Raw genomic sequence first — 23849 nt, forward strand, 5'->3', positions numbered from 1 at the left:
GTTTTCTAAATTTCTTATCAAAATGTTGAATTCAATTTTTATTCAAATTATCATGCTTTTCTGGTCTTAAGAGTAGAATATTTAAAAATAGTTCTTCGTCTTTTTTTCTGATTAGCCAATCTATTGAAAATGGATTAAATCAGGCCCTAAAATCTTTCAAATGGACGATAAATACCTGAGTTTTGATCTTGGATTTGATAGCTACATTTCATTTGAATGTGAAAATTCAGGTACTGCCAATGTGATGGTATTAGGAAATGGGGCCTTTAAGAGGTCGTTGAAGGTTTTTCTTTTATAAATGGAATTAATTAGATTCCCTTGTAAGAACTTGACAGAGTTCATTTTATCCTTCCACCTTATGGCTCATAAGGTTGCTATAAAAAGGCCCTGATTGGATGTTGATGCCTTAATCTTGGACTTCCTAGCTTCCAGAACTGTACAAAAATAAATACCTGTTCTTTGTAAATTAATTTATGGGCTCTTGTTGTAGCAGCATAAATGGACTGATACAGTCTGTACTAGAGTTTTATGAATAAAATGATTAAATGTGTACCACTTACACAGTTGTGGTTAGGATTGAGATCCTGAGAGAATGAACTTGAGATGTACTTAAGGAATGATGAGTTATTCGAGTTGATTGCAGACTTGGCAAAGAGAAGGAGATGGATTTTTTCAAAAACTTAAATTGTTTTTGTCCTGTTAGTTTTGTATGTGGTGACTAGAACGTGGTTATGGTGGTGCACACCTGTAATCCCAACACTCTGGAGGCTGAAATAGGAAAATTACTATAAGTTTAAGGACAGCATGAGGTATACAGTGAACTCAAGATTGTCTTAAACAGTGTAGTAATATCCTGTCTCAATTCCTGCCCCCCCCAAAGGTTCAATAACAATTCTGTATTTTTAGAATTTTGTATGTAACTGTGAGTATATTTTTATTAGTATACAGTATCCATAAGAATTTTTATTGAATGTTGACAAGCCTACATAAAGAAAACTTGTTTATTTTAATTGAAATTTAAAAGCTGGATTCCTAATTTTTAAAGAGTATCTTTTTAGATTTTGTTAATTTTTAGTTTTCTATTTATTAGTACATGTTTACAATACAAAATGATTACATTCTTTATATGGGATTGGTTTGTGTACATAATATATCTTAATTCTTTATTCCATTCCCCCACCTTCTCTGGTCCCTTTTGCAAAAGATCTATTGCTCAGTTTCCTATTAAGTATCTTTTATTTTTGTCTTCATTTATATTTTGAGTTTCTCATATAAAAGGAACCATGCAGTACTTTAGCTTGTGTGTCTGATTTATTGGATTTAATATTATGGTCTCAAGATACATCCATTTTTCAACAAATTACTCAAAGTTTATTCTACTTTATGTTATAGTACTAAATTGTATAGCTATACCACTTTTTCTTTTAACTATTCATCTGTTGAAAGATACATAGGGTACTTCCAAGATTTAGATTTTACCAGTTTTGCTGCTTAAACATAGGTATGCATTTACCAGTATCTAAATCTTTGGGGGAATATATCTAGGAGGGGAATAACTGGATCAAATAGAATTCCTATTTTTAGTTTTGTGAGGAATCGCCATGCTGATTTCCGTAATGTACTAGTTTACATTCACATCAACAATGTACAAGGGTTCCTTTTTCGTGATAGCCTTGACAGCATTTATTATTTGATTTCTTCATGATAGCCATTCTTCCTGGAGTAAGCTGGAACCTCACTGTTGTTTTAATTTGCATTTCTCCAATGGTCTGCACTGTTGAACCTATTTTCATGTATTTGTTGGCCGTTTGAACTTTTGAGAAATATCTGTTCATTTCAGCTGTCCTCTTTTTTGATTGAGTCTTTATTCTGGGTATCTAATTTTTTTGAGTTCTCTATGTAGTCTAGATTTTGTCCTAAGGGATAAGTGGCAAAAAAGTTTTCTGTTCTGTATGTTGTCTCTTGATACTGTTGGTTTCTTCCTTCATTGTGCAGAAGCGTTTTAATGTGATATGATTCCATTTGTTCATTCTTGAGGTTACTTCTTATGCAGTTGGAGTTCTGATCAGAAACTCCTTGCCTATGCTTATGTCTTCTAGAGTTTTACCTCTTTTGTCTTCCAGCAGTTAGTTTCTGCTTTAACATTTAGATCTTTGACCCATTTTGATTTTAATTTAATACATAGGGTTTCAATTTTCTACATGTGGGTAACCAGTTTTCCTAGAACCATTCATTAAAGAGATTATCTTTCCTCCAGTGTTTTACTTTTGGCCCCTTCGTCAAAGTTCATAGCTGAGTATGCCTGTAATTGTTTCCTTATTCTCTGTTCCATTCCGTTAATCCACGTCTGTTTTTGTGTCATACTACGCTGATTTTATCGTTATAGTTTTGTTATATACCTTTAAAGTCCAGGACTGTGATGCCTCCTGCCTTGCTTTTCTTGCCCAAGATTACTTTGCTATTCTGAGTCTCTTCTGGTTTTATATCAGTTTTAGGGTTGTTTTCCATAGTTCTATGAAGAATGCTGTTGGTATTTTGATTGGGATTATTATAAATCTGTATCTTAATTTTGGAAGTGTGGCTGCTTTGACTATATGTATTGGTTTTGCCTATCAGGAAATGATATATATTTCCATTTTTGATATTTTTTATAGTCTCCTTTTTTAGAGTACTATAGATTTTGTTGTAGATGTCTCTTACTTATTTAGTTAGGGTAATTCTTCAATATTTAATTTTTCTTGATGCTACTATGAATAGTATTTTTTCTTAATTCCTTTCTCACTGAATTCATTTTTGATACAGGAGCGCTATTGAATTTTTTTGGTTGATTTTGTAATATCCTACTACATTGCTAAATTTTGTTATTCTAGAGGTCTTTTGGTAGAATATTTCTTTTCTTTTTTTCTTTTTGTTGCTCTGGTTAATTTTTCAATTATCATGGTACCTTGGTTCATGAACTTAATTTGTTTCATGGTTTTGGAAAAGATGGCCATATTTGTGTCTGTGTGGGAAAGATGGCCATGGTCCCATTTGTCACCTAATATAGGGTTTGAAAACAGAAACAATATTTTGCCAAATGCTCTTGTTTGCAAAGCAAATTGTTCATAAACAAAAGTGTTTGTGACCCAAGGTACCACTGTACTGTATTAAACAGAGATGGTAATAGGGTCATCATTGTTTTGTTCTTGATTTTAGAGGGTAAACTGTCAGTTTTTCCACATTTAATATATGTTAGGTTTGTCATCAGTTGCTTTTATCAGACTGAGATAAGTTCCTTCTGTGTCGATTTCTTCGGGTTTTTAAACCATGTTTTTTAAAATAATTTTTTAAAATCAAGTTTGATTTTGTTAGAAGCCTTTTCTGTATCTGTTGAGATGATCATATGATTTTTGTCCTGTTAATATGATATGTGCCATTTATTGATTTGTATATGCTGAACCATCTTTGCATTCCTGGTATGAAGCATATGTGGTCATGATGTGTGATCTTTGATGACTTTTGCACTCTGTTTGCATGTATCTTGAAGGTTTTTCTGCCTATGTTTATTAAAGAGATCAGCCTGTAGTTCACTGTTTTTGTTAGATCTTTGGTTTTTGGAATCAGAATGTCATCACCTTCTGGGAATAAGTTTGAGAGTACACCCCCACTTTCAAGTTTATTAAAGAATTTGAGGAGTATTGGTATTAGAACTTCCCTGAAGTTCTTGTGGAATTCAGTAACGAATCTATTGGGACCTGGGCTTTTCTTGGTTTGTAAGTTTTTTATTACTGCTTCAATAGTGTGTTGTTGGATTATAAAGGGTTTTTGTATCATCTTGGCTTAGTTTTGGAAATTCATAATGTACAGTATCCAGGAATCTATTCATATCTTTTGAATTCTCCAATTTTTTGGAGTACAGGTTTCTGAAGTAGTTGCTAATCTTCTTTATTTTGGTCTTGTTTGTGATTTCAGCTGTTCAAGTTGCACTGATTTGGTCTTTCTTTTAGGGGGTAAGATTGGCTATGTGTACCTGTTTTGTTTATTTCTTTCAAAGAACCAGATGTTTGATTTATTGATTCTGTATGTTGTATTTTTAATCTCAATTCCATTAATTTATGCTCTGAGCTTTATAATTTCCTTTCATGTACTAACTTTGGATTTGGATTTTTCTTTTTCTAGGACCTTGAGGTGAATCGTTAGGCTATTTATTTGGGATTTCTGTTTTTGAGATGTGGGTATTCATGGCAGTAAACTTAGAACTACTTTCATTATGTCCTGTAGGTTCTGGTATGTTGTACAGACATTGTATTTTGATTGATGTGTGTCTGATTTCTTCCATGACCCAGTGATTGTTCATGTGTGTACTATCTAATTTCCATGTATTTGCATAATTTCTATGATTTCTTTTGCCACTGATTTCTAGTTTCATTGTGCTGTGATCTCATGATTTGTATAGAATTATTTAGATTCTTTTGCATTTACTTAACATACTTTTTTGGATTGTGTATGGTCTAGTTTGAAGAAAGTTCTATGGGCTGCTGAGAAGAATGTATATTCTGACATTAAGTATTCCTTAGATATCTATTAAGTCCATTTGTTTGAAAGTTTAGTTCAACTCTGCTACTTCTTTGTTGAAATTTTGTCTAGTTGTTTTACCTATGACAGTGGAGTTTCAAGGTCTCATACTATAATTTGTGTTGATGTTTATTTGATCTTTTTGTATCCAGTAATGTTTATGACAGGAACACCAGTATTTGGTGCACATGTTTATAACCGTTATCTTTTCCTATTGAATTGTTCCCTTAACCAATATGAAGTGACTTTCTTTGCCTCTTCTGATCACTTTTGACTTGAAGTACACTATGTTTGAAATTTACGTAGCTAAATTTGCATTTTTTTCTGAGTTCGCATTGTATAGAATGTTTTTTCCATCCTTTGACTTTTGATCTGTGAATTTCTTTTTGTATTAAATGTGTTTCCTTATATTATGCAGCATTTTGTTGAGTTTTGTTTCTTGGTCCATTCTGGAGTTATTATTAAAAGTACTGACTTACGCCTGTCAGTCCATTATTATCCTGTCACAGATCTCCTCTGACCCCTTTTGCTTAAATGCTCATCCTGCCCAGAATATTCATTTTATTAGTCTTATTAAGCATTTTGGGCCTCATTTTCATTTTTCTAGACACCTTTGAGAATTTTTATAGTGCTAATTTGGTGGTTTTGAGTTTTTTGAGGTGCTCTTTGTCATGGAAATATCTTATTTTTCATCAATTTTAAAGCTAGCTTTACAGTATATATAAATCTGGGATGGAAGGTGTTTTCTTTTAGGTTTGAAACACTTTGCTCCAATTGGTCTCAGCCTTTAAGATTTGTGCTGAGAAGTCTAATTTAATTCTAATGGATTTACTTTCATAAGTAATTTGGTGCTTTTCTCTAACAGCTTTTGAAGATTCTATCCCTGTGTTGGACTTCAGGAATTTTGACTATATGTGTAATGGAGAGGTTCTTTTTTTTTTTATTGTGGCTATTTGTATTTCTCTTTGACTCATTTATCTCTATGTTTATTTTTTTTCTCATATTTGGAATGTTTTCTGTTACTATTTATGTAAGCATGTTTTTTATGCCATTTGTGTTTTCTGATTTTTCACTAATTCCATTTAATCTTAGATTAGTACCCTTTGCATTGTCTCTCAGCTCTTGTATGTCCTGTATAGTTCATGCTCTTTTGTTTTTAATAATTGGTCCCCACCATCAGCTCTGTCCTCTAGTTTTGATAGTCTGTCCTTGCATTGGTTATCTGCTCATCATACTTTCAATAGAAGTTATAATATCCTGGATTTCTGTGTGTGCCTTTTCATGGGCTCTAAATCTTTGTGAAACTGGTCATTTTGTATCATCTTGTTTATCTCAGCTATCTTGTTATTTGTCTTCCTTGAATTTGCTGATCGTTTTGTGTATTATGTTCATTACCTGTTTAGTTATATCTTCATTGAACTTGCTGAACATGTTATTGATCTGTTTTCTAATTTCATTTTTGTCATTTCAAATAATTCAGTCGTGTGACTTTTGATTTTCTCTCCCTCAATGCCCAATGTATCAGCTCTGTGAGAGCTGTGTGTGTTTTAGAGTTATTTTGTTGCCTTATGTTTTCATACTTGTATTGTGTTTACTTGCTTTGTGCTGAGATTTGCATCTTGAGGATAGTGGAAAAGGTAGTATGAAGACCAGAGAAAAAAATTTTCTAATTATCAATATCTATAGTACCTGTCTGAGGAAATCATGGATTATATTTGGTTACCTCTTGGAACATTTTTGCTAGGTCTTTCTTGGTACATAAGCCGCTGAGTATTTAAGCAGACCTAGGAGCAGCTGTATGTATTTTTGCTCCTTAGCTGAAAACCTTTGCCCTGTTTTACTACCAGATAAAATGGCTTGTTCATAGCAGGAAGACTCACCCTTGTTCTTCCTTCTCTTCTCCAGGAGTCCCTGGTGAAGTTTCCGTCCTGTGAAGGCCTTCTCTGTTGCCACACTTTCCACTCTAGGTAGACCTACTTGATCAGGCTAAAATTCTTAGTCCAAGGATTTCAGGTTCCTTTGTGTGCACCAGTAATTGAGGACCTGGCCAAGACCTCAATCTTCCAAATGAGTGTATGGATGAAGGCTTAAATAGATGATTGTAGGGCTCCTGCAGGATCAAAACCTGCTAGCAGAGTTTGAGTTTTAGGTATAATTTTACGGCTCCTGCAGGATCAAAACCTGCTAGCAGAGTTCGAGACTCAGGGGGCTAAGACAAAGAGCTTCCCTGGGTGGCCCATATTTATTAGGTCTTCAAAAAAGGATACCGAGCAAAGGGCAGGAAATGAGCAGGACCTGGAGAATCACCTTAACGACTTCTCTAGTGGTATTCTATGCTAATTTAAAAGAACTGTGTTATCTCCATGACAACATTTGTGGCAGGAAAGAACAGGTGTGAGATACCTGTGGCTGCAGTCTCTATTTGTTAATTGGGGTTGGAGCCAGCTGTCCTTAGCTGTGACCTTATCTTGCCCTTTGAGGTGTCTCTTTATTGTCAGGTCCACCATGTGTCGGCCATGCTGCAGCCCTGCCTGTGTGTTCAATTTCCAGCTTCAACAGCTCCCAACAGAGACCTCTTGTTATTGTCTACTTTCGGTGATGCACTGTGCATATGGCTAACTTTACATAAACTGTCCCAAGGTCCAACTATGTCTCTTTATTTCAGAAGAGAGGCTGCATTATTTTTGGCCCGGTACCCCGTTACTGGCCTGTAGCATTGTTAATGATATAAAGGCAATCCAAATATTGGCATACAGAGAAAACCTGTTGATAACAACTATGGTATCCTGGCCTTAGCAATAAAATCAACAACAGTAACATCAAAGAGAAATTAGGTATTGATGTGTTCTAAGAACCACCAATGTACCATTAGGCATAGAAAAGAGATCTGTAACTATAGTATAAATACTAAAACAAACCAAATACTGTATAGTAAATGTCTACTAAATGCACTAAGTAGTCCTCTACTCACAAAGGAAAGTATTCAACAGTAATAGCATAGAGTATATCAACTAAAGTTTATAGAGTTTAATGGTTATAGTAATAAATATAGAAAGGTTGGGGTGTAAAATGAAAAAGTGAAACATGAAAAATTAATCACTGGAAAATGAGGAGGGAAATGTGAGCTAAAAGATCTTATGAAGGAGCAAAATGAAATTAATTGAATTAAATAAAAATACTAAAACTAGAATAAACAATAAAAAGAAGAAAAAAGAAACAGTAGGGCAAAATAAAGGAAAAATAAGAATGAAGAAAGTTAAAAGCAGAAAGAAAAAAAGAAAAAAAACCCAAGTTCCCAAATTCCAGTGAAGAGGGGAGAGAGAAGGAAGTGGCCTCCCCCTCCAAAAAATTCTCAAGACCATGGCAGGTGGTGAGCAAGTCACACAGAAGAGCTGCTGCAGAGCCAACTTTATCCAGAGGTGTTGCCTGAGGATTTCCGCCTGTTTCTGGTGAAAATTATGAAACTACTCTATCAGAGATACTTTTCATGGTGCCAGTTATCAGGGACCCCTGCAAGTGAGTCCCCCATCTTCTGCCTGGAGTTTTGGAGTTACTACGTGCAGAAAGGGGAAAAAAAGAGACAAGAATTATGAGAAATTAGGGCCCTAGGATGATTAGTGTTCTATGGGAACAGTGACCCAGAATCTCCAGCTAGCCACCGCTTTATTTAGCCGTGCAGGTAGAAGGGTGCAGTGGTTTTCATGGAAAGCACAGAGTAGTGGTTGAATGGGCAAGTTTAACATCATAAAGGAAACAAGTTGAGCTTCACCCTCATACCTGGGTGCTAGTTTCCCTGTATTGTCCTCAGCAAACTTGGTCCCATATTATGAGTTTCATTGGCAGACTTGTAGCAGGATTTCCACATTCCAAAGCTGGCCCTCAAAGCAAGAGCAAGAGGGGCTTTGGACAGATTCCTTGTCAATAAATAATTTGTGGTCCCCAACACCACCTCTTACTGGCATGAAAAGTTTCACCATTATCACTCATTGATGGATTATTCTTTAGCAGATCATAGTTGTAACTTTTTCATAAGTTATGGACTTAGGCTATAACCTGCCATCTGCCTTTTGTTTATCCACACTAATAGTCTTTCTACCTCACCTAACACTGTTGATCAAATTTGAGTAACATCTTTTGCAACACTACCTTCCTTATACAAATCTTTTTCTCAATGAGATTGTTAAGATGATGTGTTTTGATATGCTGTACATATTAGGGAGATCGGTCATATCAACCCAACTCTTTACGTTTCTCCACAATTTCCTCCTTTTTGATTGTGATTGCTTTCTTTACCTTTCTTAGTTTCTTTGGGGCCATTTTGACAGCAGTAATTAAAGTGATTACATAAAGCACTGACCAAAATCATGCCTGCAAACACTTACATCTGGGCTCAGACTGATGCCTATATACACTTACTTATGCTTTCCTGGCATTGAGAGTCTTTGTTCCCAACAGCACAAGTGACCAGTATTCGAGTTGTGACTCAAGACTAGTTGTAAATGAAATTAAAATTCTAGTAGTAAACCAAGTTGCTTATGTGTGAGGCCAGTCATAACTTAAGGGTCCACTGTATACTTTCCATCACATATTAACGCATCCAGATTTTGCTTCCTAGAATCCATTTTTAAAGGTAAAATCATTTGAAAATTTGGATATTCTCTATTAGAAACATAGTCTAGAAGTCAGCCACAGGCTCCTTGCATTCTCAGAAAAACAAAAATGGTCAATAAAATGATTTTACAGTAGTTGGCTTTTCCTGTATGTTGGCTAGATCTCAAGATCCTCATCATTTGGTTAGACTCTCCAACACAATGATAGAGGTATTAAAGAACGAGGACTGAGATTAGGTTCTTCAGCTGTGGTGTTGGGGAAGATTGCATTTTTGGACTCTTGAGAAGAACTGTTGAAAAAGTCTCAAGACTAGTTTAGAAAGAAGGGAAAGTCCTTAAGTATGTAGTTGAGAAAACACCTCCTTTTGATACTAATGTACTAGACTATAGCAATCTACTGGTCTACAGAAAGCTTATAAAAATTATTGTCCATATTATGAGAATTTGTTACCAACATGGGCTTAATTGTAAAGCAGGTGGCATATGATCACATGGAAGAGACTGAGGCTTCCATTTAAAGGAAGCACAAAAGCAGGGTTGCTTACAAAGTAAAATTCCTGCAATAAATGAAAAACGAGAATTTTTCACAAAATGCAGAGGAAAAGGCCAAAGAAATTAAGTTGAGAAAAAGACGTAGAAGAGCCTGTTTAGGAAGTACAATCTATGTATAATAGGAATACCTGAAAAGAACAAAGCAAATGAATCTGACATGAGAATTACAAAATCTATTGAAGAAAACTTTCCAGAGTTGAAGAACAAAGTAGGCCTGCAAATGAGGAAGTCTCATGGGGTTACCTTTAAACTTTAATGAGAAGAAAGCAACATCTAGACATATCCTCATGACTTTTTAAAATTTCAAAGATAAAGAAAAAACTTTACAAATATTCAGACAGAAGCAGCAGGTTACTTATAATGGGGCAAAAGTCAGACTTTAGTTTTTTTCTTAAAATTCTAAATGCCAGCAGTGTAGCAAGATGCTGGGACACTGGAGGCACGTGGCACAGTTCTGGGCGGTGAGGAGTGGTGGGGTTGATTGGGGGTGGCTCGGGCCCAGGGTGAGGGTGGAGGTGAGGGGAAGATTGAGTGCTAGTGAGTGGCCTGGCGGTTCCGAATGGCTGTGGGTGGCCTAGGCTGTGGGGCCCACGCCTGCTGTGAAAAAGTACTGGGAGCTACTGAGCTAGTAAAACTAGTGATCGTTCACATGTGTGGAGCAAAAAGCACAAGGTGCCCATACAGGAGTATCCGGAAGGCACCTGAGAAATGCCCTGGGGCATGGAATGCTTTAGGTGAACAGGTCTTCCATCCCTGAGGACACAGGAAAACGTGGGGTTTAAGAAGCAAGCTAGTTAAGCAAAGGGACCTAGTATGACAAGTGTATAAATATTGCGGGCCTTGAGCAGTTTCTTCCACACATCTGGAGAAGGCTCCACCTGACCCCAGGTTTCTGTCTGTATCTTTATTTTCTTCATCCTCTCATCATTCTTCTCCCCGGGAACTTAGCTCTTGTGGACACTGACAACATGACAATCCCAGGGTCAGAAGGCTGAGGCCACCTGTGAAAAAGGAGGAGGAGGCACCCCTGCCCAGTCAGGCAGCCACGAGTCTACAACTTTATGCTGGGATTGACTTCACCGGACTACGAGCTCCTTGAAAGGAGTCTTGTGTTACCTCATCTTTATATTCCCAGTCTAGCCCAGGTCTTGATACAGTTCAAGCTGAATTTTTGGAAATGGCCACTGCTTCACCAAGGTCTGATACTAGTAATAACCAGAGTGGAAGGTTACAGTTACAGGTAACTGTTTCTAGTGCCAAACTAAAAAGACAAAAAGAACTAGTTTTGGATCAGCAATATATGCAGAAGTAGTTATAGATGGAGAAATTGAGAAAAAAAAAAAACCCAGCAAAATCTAGTAGTTCTTCTAATCCAAACTATGATGACTGTGTGACCTCACAGACTAAATGGAATTTCAAGTTTGGAGTCATCAGACTTTAAAAGCTAAAAGCAGATGCTTTATTAACAGTACCTATAGATTTGAAACAAGATCTGTTAATGCACAATAGAAAATTGGAACCAGTAAAAGAACAGTAAAAAAAAACTTTTCGGAACACAAGAATGGCATGGTGCAAACTGGTGAATTGACAGTACTTGACAGATTGGTGATTGAGCAAGAAAATCTACCACTGCACTTCATCTCCAACCGAAATACAGCAAAATGGTGATGCCTTACATGAAAATGGAGAGCCTTCAGCAAGGACAACTATCAGGTTGACTGTTGAAGGTACTAATTATTGAGTAGATAATTGTATACCTTCAAACACTGTATTCATGCCATTTGTATGTAGTTACTGGAGGCAGTGCACGTTCAACTCCTTCTCAGGTTGCTGCCAGATCCAAAAATACACCAGCTCCAAAATCACTCTCATCTGAGCCTGCCACTGACACTGTTACAGAATCATCATCCTCATCTGCACCAACTGATAATGCTTCAGCCATGGATATTCTTGTGGCATCTGAAGAAACCACTTTAACTTCAAATTGTACTAGTGCTGCCATAGAAGATCCTCCCATTCAAGAGATACTGGCTTCCTTAGAACACAGAGAATGTATTCCTTCTTCCAGTGCAGACCTGGAATTTAAAGGTAGCAGAACATTAGATCCTGACTCCTCTAATTCTGAAAGTAGTTCTGCTTTTGAGAAATTAAGGCAGCCAGATGGGTGCGTAGAAAACTATATGATAGCAGTCTGGAAATAGCAATACAGAATCTTTGCTATCTCCTTTGTGGAGGATCCTCGTGGTAGAACCTATTATGTAGATCATAACACTTGAACTGCCACATGGGAGAGACCACAGTCTTTGCCTTCAGGTTGGGAAAGAGTAATTTATGTTTGTGGAAGGGTTTATTATGTGGATCATAACCCCAGAACAGCAACATGGCAGTAGCCTATCATGGAATCTGTCTGAAACTTTGAACAGTTACAATCGCAGCAGAACCAACTGTAGGGAGCTGTGTATCAGTTGAACCAGCAATACCTCTATTTATCTTCAATGTAGCTGCAGAAAATGACCCATATGGAGCTTTGCCACCAGGCTTGGAAGTTAGGTATACTTGGGAAGGTGTTAGGTATTTTGTTGATCATAACACAAGAACAACAGCATTCAAAAATCCTCACAGTGAGAAATCATCTGTAATTAAGGGTGGTCCACAGATTATTTATGTGAGTACAACTTTAGGTGGAAACTTGCTCACTTCCATTATTTGTGCTAATCTAATGCACTATGCAGTCAAATAAATATCAGTGTGTCCTGGCAAACATTATTTAAAGATTCCTTCTAACCGATTGTCGTGATTTGAGGAGAAAATTATATGTAATATTTTAAAAAAAGGATTTGATTATTGTCTTAATTACTTTTCTCTTGTTCTGGAACAAAATACCCAACACCCAAAATTAAGGAAGGAAAGTTTTATTTAGCTCACAATTTGTGAAGGTTTCAGTCCATAATCAGCTGGCTTCAAGGAAGGGTGTCATAGCACAGGGACAGCCATTCATGGTGGCAACAGGTACTGAAGGTGACAAGAGCAGAAAAGGAAGGGCACACCGCCTTCTCTCCATTATATTGTATGCCAGCTACCTGCCCCTGGGCAGGTGCATCACTCACACTGCCAATCCTAGTGCTAGACAATGAACCAATCACAAATGCTAGCCTCATCTGCCTTTGAAAGACCCTCCCCCATACCTGCATGAGGCTTTGGAGGGACATCCAAACACAAACCATAACAATTATGGTGGCTCAGCTAGAGGATGGTTTTTCTTGCTTTTACATGAGGCTTTGAATCCAATGTATTGCTTATTGGAGTATGCAGGTAAGAACTATTGGCTACAGATTAATTCAGCATCAATCATTAAGCTAGACCATCTTTCATACTTCTATTTCATTGGTTGCTTTATTGCAATGGCACTATTTCATGATAAGTTTATCAATTCTGTTTTCTTTACCATTCAACAAGCTCATGCTAACTAAAAAGCTTATTATTAAGGGTTTGGAATCTATTGATACAGAATTTTATAACTTACCTGGATAAGAGATAATAACATTGAAGAATGTGGCTTAAAAATGTATTTCTCTGTTGACATGGAGATTTTGGGTAAGGTTACTTCATATGACGTGAAGTTGGAAGGTTCTAATATCCTGGTGACAGAGAATATATTGGTTTAATGACAGAATGGTATTTTTCTTGAGGAGTACAAGAACAGACCAAATCTTTCCTCGATGGTTTTAATAAAGTTGTTCCCCTTCAGTGGCTACAATATTTTGATGAAAAATAATTGGAGGTTATGCTGTGTGGCATTCAGGAGGTTAACTTGGTAGATTGGCAAAGAAAGACCATTTATTGACATTATGCAAGAAATACCAAACAAATATTTAGCAGTTTGTGAAAGACAGTGAGGTGAGAATGTGCGTACTGCAGTTTGTCACTGGAATCTGCTGCTTACTTCTGAGAGGATTTGCTGAGCTCATTGGGAAGTAATGGGCCTCAAAAATTTTGTATTGGAAAAGTTGGCAAAGACACCTCGTTACCAAGAAGCCATACATGTTTTAATTGCTTGGATCTACCACCATCTAAGAGTAATGAGCAACTAAGGAAAAACAACTTTTTGCAGTTGAAGAGACAGAGGGATTTGGACAAGAATGAATGTGGCTTCTTGTCTTGGAGGAGTCCTTGAATTTAAATACCCCAGCCAAGAAAAATTGTGCATAGTGTATAATAAGCTGTTCATTCTGTACAGCAGATTGTCTTACCCTGTCAGAGCATAAACATTTTCCATAGAAATATGCAAAACGGTTAATTGTTTTCTACTTTATTTATTGCCCCTTTGAGATGACCACCAGGAAGATCATCCTTAAATTTTGAAACAACAGACTTTATTAAAAATAAGTGTATATCTATATAAAGCTCAAGTTTTATAAGGCTTGAGATGTATTAAACACCATAGCTGTTCATTCTGAATTTGCTTTACCTTATTTCTGTGATCCAGAGGAAATGTGCAAATTGCCCCATGCTCTTTACCCGGTTGTAGCGTCTCTAGAGGATGTTTAGTTGCATGGCTATTTAGGAAACTATTATGGCTTAAGCTAACTCTTGAGTGTATTAAAAAAAAAATGTTGCTGGCTTTTCTGGAGATGGATACTTGAACCTGTCAATTTGTTTTAAGTAAATACAATAGTGAAAAATTTCCCTCTTTGCTATATTAGTAATATAGTAAAAGTAATGAGTTATACTGTTATAACTACATGGAAGCCATAAACTAGATTTGATAAAATTTAGTTTGTTGTGAAGGTTGGAAAGAATTCATTGATCAGTATAGAGGTTTGTTTACATGCTACTTTGGGATGAAAGTTACTCATGAAATTAAAAAGAGTTGGCTATTCTGTTTTTAAAGTCTATGATTCTTTAAATTTAATTTGCAATAAGTTGATATAATTTGACACTTAGGAATATATAAAAGGTATATGAAGTTTTCCACTTCTGTTTGTATTCAAAGTTTTAGTTTTTATAAACCAAATAGAGGAATAAAACCAGATGAATTGAAAAGGGTTAAACATTTGAAAACTTTTTAAAAATTCTAAATGCCAGATCACAGTGGAACAGCACCTATAGAGTTTTAAGGGAAAATAATTTTGAACAAAATTATGTACTTTGCCAGATTGAGATACCAAGGGGTAAAGTATATCAATTGAGAACCTTCTCTGAAAATTTTGCTGAATGATTTCCTGCAACCAATAGAAAAATAGAGTAGGCAGATAGTTAGTTGTATGGAAGATTAGATGGTTAAGAATGTGGTCCACAATTGTTTCATGTAACCTAAATGCAAAATAGATTTGTAAACTGGATCTCAAATTTTCAGTTTATGTGATTTTAAACTGTCAAAATGCATACCAAATGCATACCAAGTATTCAATGTAAATAAATATTGTTTTATTTTTGCCATTTAATGTTATAAAGATAGCTGTTGTTAAGCCAAATGTATGTTAAATAAAAGCACTTTGTCATTGTGGGCACACCAAGTACAGGAAAAAAAAAATTCTCTGTATTTTTGAATGAGTTTCTTTCCAGCATCTTCAGTCTTAGAATCTAGCAGCTCACAGTGTTCTCCGCCTGTCTTTATGCCTGTGGATTTCTGAGTTGCCTCCCCACTTGCTCCAGGGGCCTCTCTGTTCATATACCCGGTCTGTGGCTACTGTCTGAGGTGAAGAATATCCGTGCTCTCATTTATAGATAGAAAGAACAATCAGATCACTGGTGTCTGCTAGATTTCTGTGATGTGGCGGGGATTTAAGCAGACAACTGAGTTTAATTAACACTTTTAGATGCAGTCACTTCTGGGAAGCACACTTGCCAGTCATGGCTTCTCATCTTGGACCTCTGGGCCCTGCCTGTGTCCTTCTTGGCCTGAACTTGAACTTCGTGTGTGTGTGTGTGTGCGTGTGCGTGTGTGTGTGTGTGTGCGCGCGCGTGTGTGTGTGTGTGTGTGTGTGTTTGCATGTCTGTGTACTGTCCCCCTGGCTGTCCACGATGTCTGCCTCTCAAGTAGTCACTGTGATAAGTTAACACTGGAGGTCTTGAGAAGTTGTTATGTAGTCTTTCTATGGCACATTGTAAATAACTTCTTCCCAGAATCGTGCTTCATTAAACCCTCTTCAATATGCTGGGTACTGTTTGAGATTTCTTCTCCAATTCTAGGTCGCCATGAAGGAGTACCTTTTGGTGTAAAACCCCATGCTATTTTTGTACTTACAATAGCCAGGGGCTTTTCTTAGGACTAGTGCCACTGTCTTGTGTCTTATTTTCCCTTGAGCCGCTCACTCTGAGGCTTACCTTCTCTCCTGGGGCGTTGACCTTGATCATGGTCAAATGGTCAGCTGGTCATCACCTCTGCTGCATGTAGTCACTGTGGTATGGCGACACTGGAGATTTTGAAGTGAAGTTGTTCTGTGGTTTGTTGTAAATTACTTCTTCTCCAAATGGTTCTTGATTAAACCCTCTTCAGTATGAGAACACAGCAGGCTCCCAGGTGTTAGGCATTGATCCACATGGTGAGGAATCTGTGGGCCCAAAGTTGGCTGAGGGTGAATGTGCTGTTTCTTTCCAACCACAGGTACACCTTCCTTCTCTACATCATTTTATTTCTATCACACAGTACAGTGCACAGATTTTAATTATATAATTCAATGAGATTTGATCAGTACCTATATTGCCACACTTATCATGATATAGACTTGTTTTCACCTTTTTCCTTTGTTCCTCAGTTTATTCCAAAATGTCAGTAGCAACTACTGTTTTGATTTATCATCATAGACTTATTTTGCTGTTCTTGAATTTCATATTAAATAGTAGAGTAATCTTGTTTTAAGTATGGCTTTCTTTGGCTCAGCATTATGTTTTGAGATTTACTCATACTCCTGTGTCTTTTGATAGTTTATTATTTTTTATTGCTGATTAATAGGAATACACAATAACTTGTTCCTCTGTCAATGAACATTTGTTTCTAGTTTTGTACTTTTGTGGATATTTACTGTTCTGAATAGCTGCTATAAACAGTTTTTGAAGTATTTCAGAAGACAAACATTTTTGTTACCCTTGGGTGTATACCAATGAACAGAGTCCTGTAATAGGGTAGGATATTTTTACTTTTTAAGAAATGCCAGGTACGGCTACTAGCAATGTAGAAGTTTAAGATGCTTTATCTCATTAATAGTATTTTCTTCATACATACATTTATAGTTTTGGGGCATTTCAGTTTACTTTCCTATTCACTTACATATGAGAAAGGGTTCTAAAAATAGACAGTAGGGTCTTCTGTCAGTCAGTATTGCTCAGTGGGTCTTAAGCTTTTGTGGAAAGGACCATGTACATACTCAATATAATAAATGAATATGACTATAACTATAAACTTTAGAAACATCCTAAATAATTTCAGTAGTAACAAAAAATAATTTCTCTTTTAATAATTAGTGATGGTTTTATAAAATTATAAAACATGATTAAATACTTCAGATTACAGGCCAATTTAAAATACCCTATTTGTTGTTAAATATTCTTTAAAAATTTAATTGAATTTTTGATATTCAAATACTTTTTTTGCTTGGTCTATATTCTTTTTCATATTGTATCAAATATTGCAGGAATGCAGATGGTGAAACACAAAAATTCAGGTTGGTTTTTCTCAGTGTAATATTTTCTAGAAGAAATTTCTTCTTCTTGGGCTAATTTTTCAGGTGTAATTTTCTTAATATTTCAAAGCCTTTCTGTACATTGTCAGTCCTGTGTACCCACAGGTGTCATGTCTGTGGATTCAGCTTGCTATGTATTGAAAATATTTGGGAAAAATAATGTGACTGTATTAAACATGTATAGTTTTTTTTTCCTCCTGTAATTATTCACTAAAAGATACAGTGGAGCAAGGAGTGACATAACATTTCTATTGCTGTTTTAGGTATGATAAATAATCTAGTGATTATTTAAAATAGATATCTACTGGTTTTAAGCAAAAACTGCATCATTTTGTATAAGGGACTTAAGTATCTATAGATTTTGGTATCTAGGAAACCAGTCCTTCTTGGATGCCACATAATCTTTGTGCTTTTTCTTGCAATGTTATACATGTACTCTTTTGTTGATGAGAACTGATAATACATTAAACTAATTACAATTTATATGTACTATGTTCATGTAGCTATGAAAGTGCTATCTTATAAATGGTACGTTATAGCTAAATAGGGAATAAAAATCACTTCTAATAACTGAAGGAAGCGATTGTTTTATAGAAGTTAAACTAATAAATTGAAAAACTTTTGGGAAACTTAAGATCCATGACATTTCAGAATTTTTGAAAAAATCTTGTCCCCACCTTTGTTTTAAAAGTTAGTTATCAGTTATATTAAATCCACAGGATAATTTTTTTTTCTGCAAGACTTTATTTTTCTGATGCTTTTCCTTTAAAATATATACATTATTTGCTGCTAAGTGCCATTGAAATCACTTAGGGTCATGTTGGAAGCAGCGACCAAAAAATATTTGAGCTTTTATTTTAAACTATGTTTTGGAAAGAGTCTCAGCTACACAGTGATTGGGTTTTTTTTTTTTTTTTTTTTGTCATCTGCATAGGTTACCTTTCCTAATTCTTACATATCAAATAGGTACCGTACAAATGTTGTACACAGTCCACCAAAAAATTATGTAGAGAGTTCAGGAGAAAACCAGAAAAACTTGTGTAAATATTTTAATACTAAGTTTACTGAGATATAATAAGATTAGTACAAGTTACCTTTGGTCTCTGCAATTACAAGAGATGCTCAAAGTTGTGGCCATTACCTTCCAGACATGTATTAGTACACCGAACTGCTGAAGTATGCATACATTTTTTTTAGCCAACACAGAGAGAAATGGGGGGGGGGGGAGAGACAGACAGACAGACAGACAGAGGGAGAGAATCTTTTATATATGATATATATTGAAATTTAGAACTGACACCCAGATAAATCATTTCACTGTGATTAGTTAGTAAATAATAAGGCATATTGCCTTATTTAAAGTTCAGTTCACAGTTTATTGTTTATTTTCTGTTGATACATGTATGTTTATATGGTAAAATATCCAAAGATCTCATTGCAGTTTCATTTTTGATTGAGAAAATTATACACCTTCCCTACTTTCTCAAGTCATGGCATTTCTTTTTTAAAAAACATGGATTTCAAAGCAAGTCCACTGGAGATCTTCACTGTCTATCTTATTGTCTCTAGTTTTTTTCCAAATAGTTGCCCCATCTTCACACACATTGAATACATATTGAACATTATAGAACTAATCAAATCATTACAGGATGATGAAGGCTTTTTAGGTCTTCAAAGCCTGACACTGGGGAAGTCAATAATGACTACCATAATGTCTCTCATCCTCTTTGTAGTAGCTGTCCTTATCTTTACGTATGCTGAAATTGAACATAAGAGACTAGACTAATATCACTCTGAACAGTGAATAATAGTATTGCTAGATTTTATATCATAATGCTACGAATTAGCACTGGGTTTCTTAGTGTCTGTTCTTCAGAGTATCTATTCATTACATCATGCATTATATAATATGTTCCCGTAAACAGTTTAGAAATTCTCCCCATGTGTGAATCTCTACATGTATATCTATCCTTTCTGTATTACAGGGAAAAACAGATCATAACAAGATAACAAAACAAATTCCTAGAAAAACATGAAATGAAAAAGACATATGAAACCACAATATTAAGTGATCCATAGTAGTTACTATGCTTTCTCTTGTTATTTTCAATAGAATTGTCTACATCATCAGGCATAATATAATTAGACATAACATTACATAGCTGTTTTAATAAAAACACAACTTTGGAGACATGTAGGACTTTTAAAGCAGTTAATAATCAAACCGGAATGGGTATCTTATTACATCTTGTCATCTTCAGAGTAGTTGCCTCTACTCTTAGACTTGATACTATTAAGCATACCAAATTCGAATAAAATCAGTCAAGGCAAAACAGCAGTCTAACAAACCAGCTTCAGATAAGATCAGTCATAATAGGACAATTCAGGGATTCATAATAAGTAATACAGGGATTCAGTTTAAGTTAATAGGAAATTAAGGATAGTTACCGTAGTATACCCTGCTATTTTTGGGATAGCTGTCTGTGTCCTCAAATTTAGTATGAGTAGACAGACCAGAACAAAATAAAATCAAAGTAAACAGAGTGATAAGACTACTGTGGCTCTTAAATCCCGATAACACTATTAACAGTGTCTTCTGCCTCCCTTTTTAGGCTATTTTTCACCTTTTCCCTTCTCAGAATGCTTTGTGTATTTTGGATCCCACTAGCTCCTTTAGTTTTTAGATTAGGGGATCAACCTGTTTTCTATCTGAGTGTTGCTGAACCTTTTTACCCCTGAGCTTAATCTTGAGCTGTACTCCTTTACTTACTAAAGCCACAAGGTTTTCCTTCCTTCCAGCTGTGTAGTTCTACACTGCACAAAAGTATCATAACTTTCCAACTGTCTACAGCTGCTGGACGAGTTGTCCCTATTTCTCTCTGGTTTCCTGTCACATAGAGCATTGTTTTCTCATCTTTGACTTTCAGCTATTAAACCTCTTTCAGGTTGAGTATATTTCCTATTCAGAGGATCTCCATGGATCTTGCCTCCTGATCTACTCTGCCTGTGTTTCTTTTTGTTAGTGTATCAAGGCTATCTATATTAAAGATACCTTCTCTGCCCCACCTTTCTATTCTATTTTTCTGCTATTATTTGTCCACTTTTCTCCTTCATTCCACTGTCTGCCCCATTCATTGAGGCCTCTATGCCACTGTTGCTGGAATCCTGGTATTTTTCTCTCTCTTTCTCGCTAGAATGTCCTTCAGTATTTTTTGTAGGGTTGGATTGGTGGCCATGAACTCCCACAGTTCCTCCTTGTCTTGGAAACATCTTATTTCATCATTAATTTTGAGGGAGAGTTTTTCAAGGTACATCAATCTAGGTTGGAGGTTATTTTCTTTCAGGGCTTGGACTATTTCCCCCAGGCTCATCTCGATTTGAGAGTTTGTGTTGATAAGTCTGTTGTTATTTTGATGATTTTTCCTTTGTAGGTGATCTGCTTCTTTTCTCTGGCTGCTTTTAATATTCTGTTCTTGAGGTGGATTTTTGGGATCTTGATTATTATATGTCTGGGTGTAGATCTGTTTTGGTTGTAATTGGTTGGAGTTCTGTATGCCTCATTTATCTGGAAATCATTTCTTTTTCCTATGCTTTGGGAGTTTTCCTTAATTATTTCTGTGAATAGTTTTTGTAATTCATTTGTGATTACTTCTGCTTCTTTACTCACGTTTTTTATTCTTAAGTTATAGATCCTCTTGTCGTCTTCTAGATTTTGAATTGTTTCTTCTTGGTTCCTTTGTTATTTTAAAGAGATCTTTTCTTTCACAATTACACATTATAAATCTCTCTTTAAGTTTTGAAAGGCTAACTTTAGTTTCTGTTAAGGCATTTTGCCAGCTTTCAATGGAGTTTTTAGTTTCCTGGTAATCTCTTTGGATCCGTTTCATGTATTCTAGATTTTGTTTATATTCTTCACCAAAGGTTTGTCTTCCTTTCCTGGGTTCTTCCATTCTTCCATCTGTGTTCTCTTGGGAGGGGCTTAGCATTTTTTAAATTAATCTTTTATATCTTGCCTCACTTGGATTAGAATTTCAGTTTTAAGTTCCTCTATTAGGTCATGAAGGTATTTCTTTATGTCTGCTGATGTTGTGGCTAATATTGCATGATTGCTGCACTGGTTCTCTTCTGTATTTACCTCTCTTGGGCTTATTTTCCCCAGGTCAGCGGCTGGAGGTTTTGTCTTATTTCTATCTCTTGTCATGTTTCTGGTGTCTTTCAGACAGGTGTGTAGTGGAGGTCTCTGGTGCTCTCCGTATTGCTTATGGTGTTTCTGAAGTGTGCTAACTAGAGTCTTGCTGCCCTCTCCAATTTGCTGTTATCTGAGGTGCAGGCAAGGATGATGCCGACTAGCCCCTTGCCTCTGAGCCAGTCAACCGGCAAGTGCCTTCAGCAACTTAGGCTGTGTTGTGGTGGACGTCACAGGCTTGGGACAGTTTTGTTCCTGGCTATTGGGTCCCAACCAGGGGTGTGCCTCAGCCCAAGCAGGTCCACCAGTCCTCTCTGGGAGGCTGGCTGTCGCCACTGCAGTGCTGGTCTCTGCCCCACTCCAAGATGTCTTTCAGCCAGCAACACCCGCAATGGGACCCAATTTCCAGCACTCACTGCAAACTATTACAGTTCTCCATCTTGGCTCCACTCCACGCTGCACCGCACCCTCCCACCAAGGGCCCGGGACTCACCAGTTCCTGTTATTGGTGGCCTTGAATCACCCGACTCCTCAGTGCTCCCAGCACAGTGTAGACCCAGTGAGCACATTGGGCTCCAGCCCTCCACTCACGTTTTTCCTTCCTCTTCCTATTTTTCTTTTTCCTTTAGTTTCCTCCTAGATTTGTGAGAGTCCCTCTCTACTTGTCTGGCCCTCTCCATGTTGTCAGATTCCAGCGTCTGAGCTATTTTTCCCAGAGAGGCTGTCCACCCAGCTACCTAGCAAGTCACCATCTTCGCTCCCTCTGCTTCAAGTCATGGCATTTCTAAGAAAAACTTTTTCAGGCTGCAGTTGATTTATATACAATTAAATAAAATTTGTATGTGACAATAGGAAGCAGGACAATCATGATAGAGCAGAAAAATTATAACAAGATAGTTATGTTATCTTAAATTGTTCTCTAAGTAGAAATTTAAGCATGCAGAGAAAGGGGAGCATTCCAAAGGGAAATCAGAGCTTTAAAATTTACACCAGTTTCTTGATGGCATTACCATCATTTTATTTTTTTGCTCTGTGTTATGCTACAGGGTTTAAAGTATGCATCCTAAACTGGGTGTGATAGCACGTGCTGTAATCCTAGTACTTAGGAGACTGAGGTAGGAAGACCACTGTGAGTTTGAGTCTCACTGGGGCTACATGATGAATTCAAGACTGGCCAGAACTATGTCTCAAAAAACAATACAAAGCAAAGCAAAACAAAACAAAGAAAGAAATACATAAGTATATACATAAATAGTGTATTCTTTTGTGTCAAGAGGAAGGGTATACCCACAGAGCTTTGTCTAACAGCAATGATGTTAACAAGACTGGGATGCCATTTTATGTGATACATACATGGATACAGGCAGTTTCATAAATTGAAAATTAAGCCAGGCGTGATGGTCCACATCAGATCCAAATTCTGCCTAATTACTTGCTGTGAGATTTTAGTCCTCACTGGAGTCTATACTTCAGTTTCCTGTACTGTTAAATTTGCTAACATACACCTGTACTCATATATTCTTTCTTTTCTGTTACGGAAAAATAGTCTGTGTTTCAAAAAAAAAAAAAAACAAGCTCAATCATTGTATGCTGTTAAAGACTCCACACCCGCAATTGTCCTTCTCTGTTCTACATCATTAAAGTTTGTGTTTTAACCTGTTCTTACTTGCATAAGAATATTTTCCTCTTTTTGAAAAGAAAATTCGTTCTGGTCCTGTTTGCCTCACTAGCACTAACCTGATTTTTCTCATTCTCTGTCAGAAAAATATCTTGGAGGACTTCGTGTATTTTGTCTTCATGTTCTTTCCTGCTTTTCTTTCTTGTATCCATTCCAATCAGTTCTTTGCTATCCACTATTCTATTAAAACTGCTTTTTTGAAATTATTAATGGTTCTGCTTGTCTAAATCTAGTGGTCATATTTAGGCTTTATCCTTTTTGATATATCATCAACATTTGGCACAAATGATTGTTTCCTTCTCCTTGAAATATTTTAAAACTGGATTTCTAGGATATCGTACACTCCTAGTTTTTCTTTTATTTCAGTGACACCTTTGCTGATTGTTTCTCTTCCTTGACTTGTTGATACTGTGTTCCAAGTCTTTGTCCTTGGACCTTTATTCTCTTAACTGAATTCATTCCTTTGGGCCATATCCACTCTTAAACTTTAAATATCACCTATATCCTGATAATTCTCAATTTCACATATGTGTATATACAGCTGCTTACTAGAATATTGATACTTGTGTATTTGTAAAGCAACTCAT

General features: G+C 36.3%; 1 protein-coding gene and 1 pseudogene across 10 annotated transcripts in view; both read left to right on the plus strand.

The window, feature by feature from the left end:
• Positions 1 to 23158, plus strand: LOC134471277 (NEDD4-like E3 ubiquitin-protein ligase WWP1; annotated as a pseudogene).
• Ehbp1 (EH domain binding protein 1) overlaps positions 1 to 23849 on the plus strand; it is a 321489-nt gene that overhangs the window by 40108 nt on the left and 257532 nt on the right. The window lies entirely within an intron of this gene.

This window comes from Cavia porcellus, unplaced genomic scaffold (genome assembly GCF_034190915.1).
Source record: "Cavia porcellus strain 051 isolate PalLab524CR breed Dunkin Hartley unplaced genomic scaffold, mCavPor4.1 scaffold_18, whole genome shotgun sequence".
NCBI classification, from domain to species: Eukaryota; Metazoa; Chordata; class Mammalia; order Rodentia; family Caviidae; genus Cavia; species Cavia porcellus.